Source organism: Kogia breviceps, chromosome 8, assembly GCF_026419965.1.
Source record: "Kogia breviceps isolate mKogBre1 chromosome 8, mKogBre1 haplotype 1, whole genome shotgun sequence".
Lineage (NCBI taxonomy): Eukaryota > Metazoa > Chordata > Mammalia > Artiodactyla > Physeteridae > Kogia > Kogia breviceps.
The window spans coordinates 21,490,990-21,506,277 of record NC_081317.1 but is presented as its reverse complement, the minus strand read 5'-3'; the positions used below and the strand labels follow the sequence as shown (position 1 = coordinate 21,506,277).

The following is a 15,288-nucleotide window of genomic DNA, read 5'->3' as shown; positions in this document are numbered from 1 at the left end:
ACATTGTTCAATAAAGTTTTTGGTGAAAATGAAAAATGTGTCTTTTATTTTTACTTAAAAACCAAAGGCATTTTTTGGCCAACCCAATATTAAGAAATAGAATCTAGGAACAGATTTAAATAACAATTTACCATGACTATGACTGTGTATTACAAGAATGCAAAGGTGGCTAAATGTTTGAAAATTTATATTAATGTTGACCAAAGGGGGAAAAGCATATAATCCCATGGTAGATTTCAATAAAACATTTATAAAATGTAATGTCCATTCTTGATAAATGTTCTTTGTAAAATGGGATTAGATGAATAATTTCCTTACTATCAAAACATATCTTATACCAAAAGCCAATATCAAGCTTAGCAACTAAGCACTTATAATTTCTATAATATGACATTGCTTTTATGTGATAGACATTGCAATTAGACAAAAGAACAAAATAAGAGGTTTAACTATTGGAATGAAGAAGACAAAATTATCATCATTTGCAGATAATAGAAAGCCTAAGATTCAGCAGAAAATTACTGAAAATTAAAGAGTAAAAGAGAGTTGAGAAGGTTTTGATGATATAATATTAATATTCAAAAATCAAAGTCTTATAATGTATAAGAAATATAACCCCAATTTAATCCATTTAAAAAGTACAAAACATAAAATTATACAAATAAATTTGAATTATGTGAATAAAAGAGAAAATTACCAAGAAATAGAAGATAATATATGAGTAAGTGAAAAGGCATCCCCTGTGAGTGCACAGAAATATTCTAATATAAATTCTTCCAAAATAATCTAGAAAATCCCTTTTCTGGTCAAAATCCCAACATGATATTTGCAGAAACAAGCATATTTCAAAGTATTGTATGAAAAAATTGTGCTATCTCAAATCAATGGTGATTGGGAAAAGATAATCACATAAATAATTGTGCTATTTTAACTGCAGTGAATAGTGTGAAAGAAAAATACAGGTTGGTGTGAAACATTTTAAATAAAATGTGGCTTCTTGTTTCATTCATTACACAAAATAAATTCCAAATACAGCAAACGTTTTAAAGTAAAAACCAAAATTACATAAGAACTAAGAGAGAGACTAGACAAATATTTTTATAATCGTGGGTGGAAAGTCTATCTGAGCATGTCATGACAGCCGGTGATCACAAACAAAAGATTAATAACCTCAACTATGTAACACTGAAAATTTTCCACTGGCAAAAACAGACAAGAGCCCTATAAATAAAGTTGAAAGACAAAGGACAAATGTGGGAAAATATGTGCAGTACAAATGACAGACAACTTACTGCTACTCTGGTATGAAAAGAGTTGTGTAGTCCTTGAGAAAACATCATTATTCCTCCCAAGGGAAACAGTAGTGGTTCTTCAGCTGATAGAATTTTCCTCCTGTCTCTACTGACCTGTTCCCACAGACTCTGAAGATGAAGGGAGAGGAATGACCAATGGCAGTTCCTATCACTCACTCCTGCCAGGATCATCCCAGTACCTTTCACACACACACACACACACACACACACACACACACACACACCCCATGTGAACATACCATACACACATACACCACACAATACACGCATGTGCACATAAAACACACACATGCAGCCAGGTACCATACACACCCCACATGAACATACCATACACACATGCATCACACAATAACACGTGTGCACACACAACAGGCAACATAAATATGCACACATGCATAATACACACACACGCATGCCCTTTGGGCAATTTATTGAGGAATCACAACTGTCTGTTTGCAGTGTGTACCTTCCAGGAATACTGTTCAGCTGTTTCTAAGCTTTGCATTCTTTCTGGATCCAGAACATTGCCCTGGAATGTGGTTGTGGACGAGACACGTCCTGTCTGCCCCAGAGTGGATTCAGTGCCTAGAGGAACACCGCAGCCTATTTCCCAATTCCAGTCACCGGAAAGGTTTTCCTCCCTCTGCAAAGGGGCTCTGCTTTTGTGCAACGAAGCCAGAATAGACAGTGAGCTGAAGTCCAGTCCTCCTCAGATTCTGCCATTAGGTGGTCTTAGTCCCAGATGGTTTTAGGAAACCCCCTTCCCTTCCCAGGTTTGGCAAGGTCTTCACAGGGGACTTGGGGAAGGGGGCCTCTAATCATGAGTGACTGCATAGGAAGCTATGGACCATAAACTGTCATATGACCATAAACATGGACCATAAACTGTCATATGACAACTTGTCCAGCCACAATGACAGAAATTCCCCAGAATGTATCTAATCATGGGGCAAGGCCCCTGTGGCAACAGTCACTTGTGGAGGTCACTTGTGGAGGTCCACATGACTTCAATTCTGTGGAGGCTCAATACTGCTGGAATCCCCCTTTGAAGATGGCCGTCAGAGCCTGAAGCACATTTTTGGGGGGTGTTCTGAGTCCATAAGAGAAATGCTTTTCAGATTGTATTCAATTTTTGGAAATAGGTAAAAGCCATTTGCCACATGTTCTAGTGTTTTTGCTTTTGTTTTTTGGCCATGCCAAGTGGCATGCAGGATCCTGACCAGAGATTGAACCCATGCCCCCTGGACCGCCAGGGAAGCCCCCCCACATGTTCTAGCTTGTAAAAGAAATGTCCATAGAGAACAGTTGCCAAGGGGGAGGGAGGGTGGAGGAGGGATGGAGTGGGAAGTTGGGGTTAGCAGATGCAAAATATTTTATATACACAATGGTAAACAACTAGGTCCTACTGTATAGCACAGGGAACTATATTCAATATCCTGTGATGAACCTTAATGGAAAAGAATATTAAAAAAGAATGTATAGGGCTTCCCTGGTGGCACAGTGGTTAAGAGTCCGCCTGCCAATGCAGGGGACACGGGTTCGAGCCCTGGTCAGGGAAGATCCCACATGCTGCAGAGCAACTAAACCTGTGCGCTACAACTACTGAGCCTATGCTCTAGAGCCTGCGAGCCACAACTACTGAAGCCCACGCACTTAGAGCCTGTGCTGCACAACAATAGAAGCCACTGCAATGAGAAGCCCGCACAGTGCAAAGAAGAGTAGCCCCCGCTCGCCACAACTAGGGAAAGCCCACGCGCAGCAAGGGAGACCCAACACAGCCAAAAATAAATAAAATTAATTAATTTTTTTAAAAAGACTGTATATGTAACTGAATCACTTTGCTGTACAGTAGAAATTAACACAACATTGCAAATCAACTATACTACAATAAAAAAAATTAAAGAAATGTCCAACTGGTTCAGTTTTAATGATACATGTTTTATATGCATATATAACGTTTTCACCGTATGTAGAGAAACAGAGATAGAAAGCCGTGAGGTAATAAAACTGCTTGATGTTCTTTGGTAGCTCATAAATTCTGAAGGCAATTCCCAAAGGGGATTTCTAAAGATTTTTCAAACACTAATAACATCACTGGAATAAGTGTTTATTTAGTTTTTCAAAGTAACTATTTCAAAGAAGTATTCTTAAATGAATATCTAGTATGTTTGAGGGAAAAAAGTCTCATTAGAATCACAAATTGTGTAGCAGATGTTCTCTTCTTTCTAAATGTTATTTTCAAAGGCTTAATAAGCATATCTTCCCCTTCCTATATGTACCTCCCTGCATCCCTCCAGCACCCAGCCAATCCAATGCACCATCAACTCCTTCATTTTTACTTTGGTAATGTCTCTCTTACGTTGGTCCATCCCTCTATTGTGATCTTTAATGTCTCTTCACGAAATTTCCTGCCTTTGTTCATATTCTTATACCTCTCCCCCCTTCCATTACTGAAATTTCCCTCCTAGTCTTCTCTGCCTGATAAAACCCTCCTAATCCTTTAAGGTCCAGCTCAAACTCCACCTGAGTAACCCTTGCTACCCCTTTCCCTCTTCTTCTTTGTACCCCTTCCCTCTTGCCTTTCTGCTTGTAGTGTAGAAACTCCATCACTGAAGGCATTTAGTAAAATATTTGCTGGGTGTTGTGAAATGAAGGTTGGACTGATGTCTCAATCAGAGGGGAAATTCAGGGTCAAATGAAAGCAGATGACGTCAGCTTCTTTCAGCTGGTCAAGAGTCCTGTCTGCTCACAATGAATGCTAAACTAACAGGACAGGACTAGATTTCACACTTCCAGTCTCATTTCTTTGAAAGAGTACTGGGAAGTTTCCTGGCTATACTCCAGATAGAGGACACACATCAAATCCTCCTTAGGGTTTAAGAAACATGTCTCAGACAGATATGATACATTGGAAGCTATCAATTAGAGAAAAGTAGTATTAGGCAGGAAAAGAAAAAAGTGTTATCTGGGAATAGAAAGGTCGAAGACACAGGCTGTATGAGCTAGGATGGAAATCACACCTAGCCTTTGGACAGTGAACATTTTGATCAGCTGTCTGATGTCCACCTGGCTTCCTACTCCCATGTTATGTTCTTCATTTCTTGCTTCATTTTTGCTGGTGCAAGAAAAATTAAAGTATAGGTGTGACTTCCAGAGAAAAATAACAGCAGAACTTGTGAATTGTCTGATCTTTTCCCCTTGCAGGAGGCTCTTACAGTTTTTGTTATTGATGTGTAAGACTATTATATAGTAAGCCTAATAACTCATTTTTAATTGATTTTAAACAGATTTTATTCTTTTTTTAAACTAATTTTTATTGGAGTATGGTTGCTTTACAATGTTGTGTTAGTTTCTACTGTACAGCAAAGTGAATCAGCTATATGTATACATATGTCTCCTCTTTGTTGGATTTCCTTCCCATTTAGGTCACCACAGAGCACTGAGCAGAATTCCCTGAGCTATGAAGTAGGTTCTCATTAGTTATCTATTTTATACATAGCATCAATAGTGTATATATGTCAATCCCAATCTCCCAATACATCCCACCCGCCCCTTTCCCCCTTAATATTCATACGTTTGTCCTCTACGTCTGTGTCTCTAGTTCTGCCTTGCAAATAAGATCACCTATACCATTTTTCTAGATTCCACATATATGTGATAATATATGATATTTGTTTTTATCTTTCTGACTCACTTCACTAAATATGACAATCTCTAGGTCCATCCACGTCTCTACAAATAACTCAATTTCATTCCTTTTTATGGCTGAGGAATATTCCATTGTATATATGTGCCACATCTTCTTCACCCATTCCTCTGTTGACAGACATTTAGGTTGCTTTCATGTCCTGGCAATTGTTAATAGTGCTGCAATGAATACTGGGGTGCATGTGTCTTTTTGAATTATGGTTTTCTCTGGGTATATGACCAGTAGTGGGATTGCTGGGTCATATGGTAGTTCTATTTTTAGTTTTTTAAGGAACCTCCATACTGTTCTCCATAGTGGCTGCATCAATTTACATTCCCACCAACAGTGCAAGAGGCTTCCCTTCGTTGTTAATCATATTTATTGCAAACAATGGTTCCCCAAATGGTTAGACATTGATTCCCACACTTCCCTAACAATCTATCATTCCCCACTAATTTGAAATCGCTACCAAGCACTATACTTAGCAGGAAGGACCACCAATAATGCACTTTGCCAAATGACAGGCTCAAAAGGTGGGCTCTAGGGTGGACCTAGAGCAACTCCAAGCCAAATGGACAGTGACATTCAGCAAACTGGTAGTTAAAAAACCAGAAAGCCTGTGGTGATTCAGCAAGCTTACTCCTGAGAATAACAATAATAAAAAAATCTATGTACTTTGGTCTTAGAGTACATGGCATAAGTATTGAGTTCAGAGCATTTCCAAAACACAGTGTAACTCAGGCTAACTTAAGCTATGATTTCTTTCACTGGGTGTCAAATCTCCTCCCTGTGTGTTATGGATTTTTTTAAGCTTTCTTTTCACTGTAAGTATTCATTATAAATCTCATAAACACAGATTTAAATGATTCTAGGGGCCTATCACCACCCTCAGACTGGGGTTCCCGGGGAATCTCTTCAGAATTAGGTAGGAATTCACTAAGATCAGAGAATTTTGGAGCTTCTCAGTTGAAATGCTTAAAAGTTCAGCATAGCTGTGCAGCCTCTCCTTCAGGCTCAACTCTCAGGCTCTCATTCCACTCAGAAAGCATCGGTTCAAAATAAGTTGTTTTTCCTGTTGCTCAGTTCTAACAATTTCTTTCTCTTTCAGTTTACCAGAATGCAGCACGGTGGTTGATGAAGCAGACAATTATGCAAAGCAGGAGTCATATAGCAAAAAAAGGTAAGTCAGTTTGGAAACTTTATCAGAGTTTCCAAAAATGCAGGCTAATACACAGCAGCAGACTAGAAGTAGTCCAAACAATTTACTCTCTGGAAACTGGTGAAGGCCCAGGAATTAAGGACAATGACCTGGGTGACGAAGCTGACGAAACCTGGTTGGACAATAAAGGGCCAGTTGGTAACTCACTTGCAGGCAGAGGCTGAGGATGATGAGCTGGCCCGGCAACGTTGGAAAGCTATGAGTGCAATACAATCAATACAGACCACAGTCCCAGGTCAAGTGTAGAATAAACACAAGTATCCCTCCAATGCACATAGGCAGCCCTCCGAGACACACAGGCAACTCCCCAAGTCTGTTCGGCACTGTGTATCCCTCCAGGAAAGCAGACAGCCTCCTGCCGTCCAGAAGTAGGTCTCTGTTTCTTCTATCTCATCCAGTGACAAGCCTTGGTCTTTCCACGCCTGGCTCACAGTGAAACTCACGTGCCCTCCCAGCTGTATCTCCAGTGTAGGTTCCAGCTCTGTTCTAGCTCTACTCGCATCTGAGTGATCTCTTTATCTTCAGGGGTCTGCAGCAGCAGCCTGCAGGTTGAGGGAGAGGAAGTCAGAGGAGTGGCTGCAGAGAGGAGGGGAAGTGGAGGAAAGGGGCTGACACCAGAGGTGTGTTACAGCTGGGCACTGAGATGCAGTCTCACGAGGTCAGTATGGGGGCTGGTCCTTTTACCTTTGTGGAGTTCCTTCAGCCTCCATCTAATCCAGTGAGCTGTTCCAGATGCATAAACTCAGATTGATATTCAGACCAGACAGCTATGTGTTAATTTTCTACAAGAAATCCAGTAAAAATGCTCATGAATGCTGATCACAGGCAGTCAAGTCAGCCTCAGCTGTTTTGTGCCCTTGGCAGCAAGCTGCAGACAGGCTGGAGTCTTTGAGTCTGGCAGCCCCATGCACCATCTCCCTTACAGGGCCACACGCAGTATGGACATTTATACTCTCTGACCAGGACCAAGACACTGTCTTCCTTGTTCGGTGCAAGAGATGCACTGCCCAGCTGCCGCCCCTTCCTAGGTCTTGTGATAACAATTCCCCTTTCCTGGGCTCTGCCCCTCTTTGGCCAGAAAGCAGCATGGTGGACAGCCTCATGGCTGTCCCTGACCATCCCAGCACAGCAAAGCATCAGTGTCTGCATTATCTGGTGTTCATCTCTGTGAGATCTCAATTCACAGTGATCAGCCCAAGACAACCCAAGTTCCCTCTGGTTCTTGGAGCTGAGCCCTCTTTCAGGTTCCACTCTTCACTGGAAGGCCCCTTGGACAGAAGGAATCATAGCTTGTGGCAAGAACTGTACGTGTTTTACCCTCAGTCTCAGCCATCCTCGGCTGCACACAGCTACTGCCAAGTCCTTGGTTATGGAGGGTCTCGGGGCTGGGAAGGACCTTTGTGCTCTCCAGTGCTGGTCCCTGGAGCTCTCACCACCCTCTGGAAGCCTTGAACCTGGTCAACATTGCCTTACCCTGCCCAGCCCACCAAGACTCAGGATGGCCCTTTATAGGGACTATAGGACAACTAACCCTACAGGCCATACACTAGGCTCACTAGAGTTCGGCAGAAATAGACTTTTGCAGGCCAAGTTCACAAATCCTGAATCCTGCTAACGCAAAGGCTAGGAGATGGGACACATGCCCATGGACCAAGGGAAATGGTGTTCTTTCCCTTCCCCAAATCTCTGTGCCTCACTCAAGGGAACACATCCAGTCCAAAGGGAGACGGCAGTCTTCCAGACCCATTTACCTTCCTGAAACCTTGGCCATTGGTCACTTCCACCCCTGGCAGCCTTGGTACCTCTCCATAGAGAAAATTGAAGTATTTCTAGGCTTTTGCTGTAAAGTTAAGTAGCCCTGTCAGAAGAACCTAGGAAAAATTGTGGTAGAATTTAAAGTCTATAATTGATTTTTTCTTTAGTAACTTATGGTAGGCAAAATTCTATGAGATGATCCTCATAATCTCTGCCACTTGGTGTCCACAGCCTGTATAATTTTTTCCCCTTGAGTGTGACTTAGTTCTAACCAACAGAATATGGAAAAAGTGAAGGACTTTTGCAGATGTAATTAAGGTTCCAAATTAGTTAATTTTTCATTAGTTAAAGGTAGATTATCCTGGGTGGGCCTGACTTAGTCAGATGAAAGCCCTTTAAAAGAGGAACTGGGCCCTCCCTGTATTCAGAGATTGTCCTTGCTGACTTGATGAATTGGGCCGTCTGTGTAGGAAGCCCACCTGGCAAACAACTACAAATGGCCCTCTAGGAGCTATGACTGGCATCTAGGACCCGAGGACAGCTTCCAGCTGACAGTCAGCAAAAAGTTGGGACCTTCGGCCATACGACCACAAGGAAATGGATTCTGACAACAATATTAATAAGCATGGAAGGGGAATCTTCCCCAGTCGAGCCTCTTGATGCAGATGCAACCTAGCCAACACCTTCCTTGCAGACTTGTGATACTCTGAGCAGAGAAACCAACTAAACCAAACCTGGATTCCTGACCCATAAAAACTGGAGGATAATAAATGTGTACTAGTTTAAGCCATTACGTTTGCGGTAAGTTGTTACACAGCAATAAAAAAATAAAAAAGCATATATAGTCTTTGCTATAATTCTCTCTCAAATATTTCATCTTCTAGTTTCTAGTTGTCCCCAAAAATCACATTACCAAAGATTCACAAAAAATTTTTAAGAAATCTGAATCAGCACTGTGAAACAAGGAAGAATGCATTCAACATTCAGAAACTTTGGGAAATTTTCAGAAGTTTTTCAAAAATATAAAGTTTAACAGCTGGCAACAGAATTTTTAAGGAGGAAACTATTCTTGTTTAAAAAATTACTTTGGTTAAAAAAAGGAAAGACATAGATAAATTGTTCTGCATTTCAGGAATTCAGGGGATTTGATAAAGAATGAAGATGGGGGCTTCCCTGGTGGCACAGTGGTTGAGAGTCTGCCTGCTGATGCAGGGGACGCGGGTTTGTGCCCCGGTCTGGAAAGATCCCACATGCCGTGGAGCGGCTGGGCCCGTGAGCCATGGCCGCTGGGCCTGCGCGTTCGGAGTCTGTGCTCCGCAACGGGAGAGGCCACGGCAGTGAGAGGCCCACGTACTGCGCAAAAAAAAAAAAAAAAAAAAAAAAAAAAAAAAAAAAAAGCATATGATATACACTATTCTCTATCTTGTTTTCCTCATTAAAACAATACAGCTTAAAGATCTCCCCATATCAATGCATAGAGTCCTTCCTCATTCCTTTCTTACAACTCAGGGTATTCCATTGTGTACATAGAAGTATCAGAGTTCATGTAACTAGTTTCCTCCTGAGAGGCATTTGGGTTGTTTCTAAGCTTTTGTTATCATAAGCCATGTCATAATGAATAACCCTGTTCATGTGTCATTTGGAACGTGTGCAGGTTAATCCATAGGATAGGTCCCAGAGGTGGGATTGCTGGGTTAAAGACAAAGGCAATGTAAATATTGTCAGATTTCCTTCCATAAAGGTTGTACCATTCTGTACTCTCACTAACAACATTTGAGTTCCTATTTCCCCACAGCCTCAAAAGAGACTGTGTGGTTAAATCTTTGGTTTTCTCACTGACAGGTGAGAAACGATACCTCACTAACTTGCACTTTTCTTAAAAATAAGGTTGAGCATCTTTTCTTACGTTTGGGAGCCATTTGCATTTCTTTTACTGTGAACTGTATTTTCCTATCATTTGGCCTCAAATTGGACCCTTTTTGTTTCAACCAAAGTTCCAAAAAATTGAAAATAATAGGTTGCAAACACTCCCATATTCTAAAATAAGGATTTCCAAATGGTCTTGTGATCCTTAGCCCAATACCCAGGCTATAAAGGGGTTTAAAATTGAAAAGGCCGGGCTTCCCTAGTGGCACAGTCGTTGAGAGTCTGCCTGCCGATGCAGGGGACACGGGTTCGTGCCCCGGTCCGGGAAGATCCCACATGCCGCGGAGAGGCTGGGCCCGTGAGCCATGGCCGCTGAGCCTGTGCGTCCGGAGCCTGTGCTCTGCAACGGGAGAGGCCACAACAGTGAGAGGCCCGCATACCACACACACACAAAAAAATCTCCCACCATGACGGTAGGAGGTAAGGGGACCTTCCTCAGTGCAAGTCAGGAAAGAGGAGCTTCAAGGGGACCTCTACTCAGAGACTTTGTATCCCCTAAAACTTCAGAGGACACAGAGGCCTGGTACCTGACTCCAAGGCTAAGAAACCCAAGGGTCAAGAAGCTGAGGCTGTCAGGCCAGCATCAGGACAAAAAAGTGGGAACCACATTGGAATGTAGTAGAAGCTACACTTCCACTGATGGAGGCCAAAGGGTCTAATGGGTAAGAAAACTAAAGTCTGTGGCTGGAGTGATCTGTGATGGTGGGGCAAACCCTCATTTGGCATGGCAAGGGTCTGTGAGTTTCTGTGAGTCAAGTAGATACCCAGGAAAGTAACTGAGCTGGAAGAGCCGTCTTGATGTGACTTTTCCCAGAAAAGGCAGATTGCCAGGTCAAGAGAACTCTAACAATGCCAGCAGTAAGAGGCTGTGGGATGCACTTTCAGGGGCAGGATCAGAGGTAGTGACATACGAGTTCAGGATAACAAGATGTAAAATATCTAGACACACACAACCAAAAATAAGTATGAATAACCTTGTAAGTTGAAAATTAGAACACGCTAGACAGGAACACACACAAACATTAAATGGAGACACATACTGTGTTCTGGGATAAGAGCACTCTTTATTTAATACATCCCCAAGAAAAATATGAAGATTTGGGGGGGAACTTGACCAAATAATTCTTTAGTTTACATATAATAAATATGTATACATGAAAAAATATATAATAAAACCTGAGAATACTCTGAGAATTAACAGAAAAAGGGTAGTAACTTACTTTTAGTTGGTACTAAAAAAAAAAACACCCTATTTTAAACTTATAGCAGGTGGTATTGGCACAGAAATAAATCAGCAGAACAAAAGAGAAAGTTCAGAAATAGACTCTAGTATATGATTCAGTATACGAGTCAAATCACGAGGGGAAAAAAATAACAGTCAAGGAATATTCATAGAACAACTGGCTAAACCATTTAGCAAGAATATAAAAAGACCCCTCCTGATCTCACTCCTTATACTAAAATGTTTCAGATGGATTAAAGATTTAAATGTTTTTTTAACTGCTGAATTATAGTTTTTACCTTGAGATTGGAAGGTCCTTCTAAGCATGGTACCAAAGGCAAAATACATAAGGAAAAAGACTGATACATTTGACTACACAAATTTAAAGTTTTTGTGTGGCAGTGCATGACACAAACAGGTCAAAAGGGAAATAATAAAGTAGAAAGTTTGTTTACAACACATGACAGCTAAAAGTGAAAATTACTATAATACAAAGAACTTTCTTCAAATCAATATAAAACAAGCCAACTACTGAGAAAAAAGGCATATCACCACAACAGAATTACAAATGACCAATCAACATGCAAATTAGTCCGAGAAATGCAAACAAAACATTGAAAGGTCATTTTTCACCTACCAGATTAATCAAGATTAAGAATGTCAGCGATGCCCAGGTATGTTGAGGCTTCCTGCTGGTGAAAGCATAAACTGGTATAAACTTTCTGAGATTCCTCTGACAATATGTAGTAAATCTACAATGTATATAGTTTTCATTCCAACAACTTCAAGTCTAGGAATTTAGTGTAAGTGATAACTGCATACAATTATACAGACATATATAAGAATAGTAAACATCTGGAAACACTCTAAATGCACAATACTCAACAGAGTATTAGTTAAATAAATTATGGTACCAACTTTTAATGCCATCATGATTGACATGAAAAATGTGTCCAATGCATGTTACAAACCACATGCCTAGTTTGACCTCATTTTGGTAACCTTGAGTTATGCCAAAAAAGTATGGATATGGATACACACACGCACATACACAGAGACACACATACACGTCACCAGAATGACTCATTCATTCTCTCTCTTTATGAAACAATGGACGTACACTTTTTAAAATTGATTTGCCTCACTGCATCACCTGCCCACAAACAGACACAGAAAAATCCACACGCACTTTCCTCTCCAAAATCAGGCACTTGAGTTTAACCAACGATGGCTGTTGGAGGCAAATGGTCCTTAAAACACCATTTGATTGACATCTACTACCCACTGGTTTTCTCTCTGATGAAGGGAATGGAAAAATTAAAGGGTTAGGAAATCGGAATATGAGATTAGCAAAAAAAGGGAGCCTTGAGAATTCTTTTTTACCTACTTTAAAATCGATTTAAATATTAACTTTATTCCAATCCACTATGGAATTTCAGGGTAATGACTTTTGCTCTGGTCTTAATCTTAAGGGCCCAGCTGCAATTTTAGGTCTGGAGTCATGGATAGACTATTACCTATTTCCCCTAGTTAACCTCCATCTATTTTGGTTGCTTGTGGCTCCTTCTAGAAGTGATGGGGGAAGGTATATCACAGTGAAAAGATAAGTATAAAAAGACACAGGTGCTATAATAGTAAAAGCAATGCCTATATATATATATATATATATATATATATATATATATATATATAGTTCAGAAATATAAAGGCCTAACTCTCCCAGGAACCCAAATGTCCTGTCAAATCCCAGGAATGAGAACTGGACTTGCAGGCAGAATATCTGGCCCCACAATTGAAGTTACGTCTCTGTCTGAACCCATCTCTCCACTCTAAAATGGGAAAAAGATAACTCCTAACCTTCCCACCACACAGAACTGCTGTGAGGATGGAATGGAAGAACATGTATAAACAAAAACTATGGTGGAGATAAGTAAAAACTATGGGCACCAAAAAAAAAAAAAAAATTCAGCCAGGGAGCAATCTGCTCCATATCTGGGCAACCCTCCGTTTTGATTCCTAGTCTAGAAGGGAGCTCAAGACTGGATCTTGGCACTCGCCTCTACACACTATCCCCAAGACAGTTAATAAGGAAAAGATCCTTCTTCCATCACTATCTGAGGATCTAGCTTTATTTAGTGGCACTCATAACCCAACTCTGAATGCTACCTGATCAGTCCTTCAACAGAAGGACCCTGCATGCTTCTAGGAAGACCCACTATTGGTCTCCTGAGATGCTCTCCCCGCCTTAATCAGAAATCCACTTGGGAAAAAAAGGGATCGTATTGTGGTTAAGCTACCAGGCAAGTTCAAAGAACTTAAGGCTGCCTTCATGTGCAGGAGAAAATGATCAGAAAAGAACTGCAGGAAAATGGCACATCCTTCTTGCAAATGCTCAGCACCTACTTCTGTTAAGTATTAACACTGAGCAACTCTGTGCCATCGTTTGGAACATTTAGAGGAAGGGACAAAATCTATGTTTTTGTTATTTCAGTATTCTTTCATGAACTGCTTTTACATTTCTGCACTGTACCCAGAAGTACATTTTACTTCATATTTAGTCAGTTTTCTTAACAAGAAACTTTTGATACCAAACAAATAGGACTTCTTCCTTTCAATGACAATTATGCTAAATTCCCATGTGGACAGATGTAGCTTCTTTGGCAGTTAATTCTAGAACTTGAAATTAGGGGGACTACAGAAACATATGGTGTTTACAGAACTGGTAAAAATCATAATAAGGGGGAGAAACTCAGATTCTCTCTTTGGTTAGAGGAGGCTTGGAGGAAAATCCTTACTCATCAGAGACCCTACCTAATACTAACCAAATAATTTATAAAGATTCCAAATTTAATTCAAGAGCTGTGAAAACTGTATGAGTTTGCACATAAAATTGTATTGTTGCACATAAAAATTAAAAGTCGGAAGCTATTTGCATTAGTCTATTGAGAGTTCTACTCTACAGTTTACCTGAATGAGAGCAGGAAGTGTTCTACATGTTGATCCTAAGTTGTAGTCTGAGACGACACCTTAGAGGACAAAGGACAATTATTCCTAATACTGCCCTGTACTGGCTGGGGCCAGGGCCGACAGCTGGCCTTGAAAACTCAAGCATCAGGGTATCACTTCCCTCTCTCTGACTCTTCCCAGTTGAGAGGATATGCTTTGGGCCAGGTCCCCCTGGGGGAGCAGCTTCATAGAGAGTTGCCACCTGTTCCCATCATCGCTCACGTCTCCTCATCTGCCTACAAGCCCAGGCTGCTCAGATGTGTCCCTCACCGGTGCCCAGTGAGCCGGTGGAGAACACACCAGCCCACCATGTGGGAAAGACTGTCCCTTTTCCTCAGGACTGTGGTGTTGCCCGATTCTAGGAGCACATTCATATATGCTGCACCCCGAGTTGGGCAATATCACTGTCCCCCCCACCCCTCCCCATGCTTTCTATTCTCTAGGCCTGGAGAGGGAGGGAGAAGGCAGAGGAGGACACCACCGTCACGTAGAGAAGCCACAAGCCTCCATCCTTCTTCTCCCTTCGTTCCTTGCTGAGCCTTGGAATTACACTGTTGGTTCTGGGGGAAAGTTCAAGAACCCTGATTCGGGCTTTAAAAGTCAAATCGAATCCGCTCCATCTGTAAATTCAGCATATCGACAGTAGGTCCGGGACATGGTTCATGATAAAGTAACACTCATAGTTACTGACGTTGTAGATAAAAGGGACGATCGTGTCACCCGCATTGTTCCCCTTCCCTGTAAACACAGGGCTCTGGCCGTGGGCTTCACAGTGTTGCAACCCATTGTTACCACACCACCCCCAAGTCTAAAAGGAGGCACAGAGCATTTTTAGGAAATGTTCAGTGAAAACAAAATTTGCCAAGGCTGTTCTAAACATTCATGTGGAAGAGAACTGTCTAAATCACCAGAATATTTTTACTGGAATGAAGAGTTATGGCTTTTGAATACATACAAGACAAAAGGGACTGTATCAAAGCAACACTGCCTAACAGATACTGCAGGGAACTTACTGGAGTGGCCAGGCTAGCATACTTTCTAATTAGTGTGTCAACCAATTGTCGGAAAAGGGCTTCTAAAGTGTTTACCATATTTGCCTATGTGAATGATCTCTAGCCTTTGCAATGACCTCCTTCGTAAAGTCAAATGCTAGCCCACA

At 41.2% G+C, this 15,288-nt stretch overlaps 1 protein-coding gene across 1 annotated transcript in view; it reads right to left on the bottom strand.

Annotated features, from left to right (window-relative positions):
• SUSD1 (sushi domain containing 1) overlaps window positions 1-15,288 on the bottom strand; it is a 163,783-nt gene that overhangs the window by 35,087 nt on the left and 113,408 nt on the right. The gene's annotated exons all lie outside the window — the stretch shown is intronic.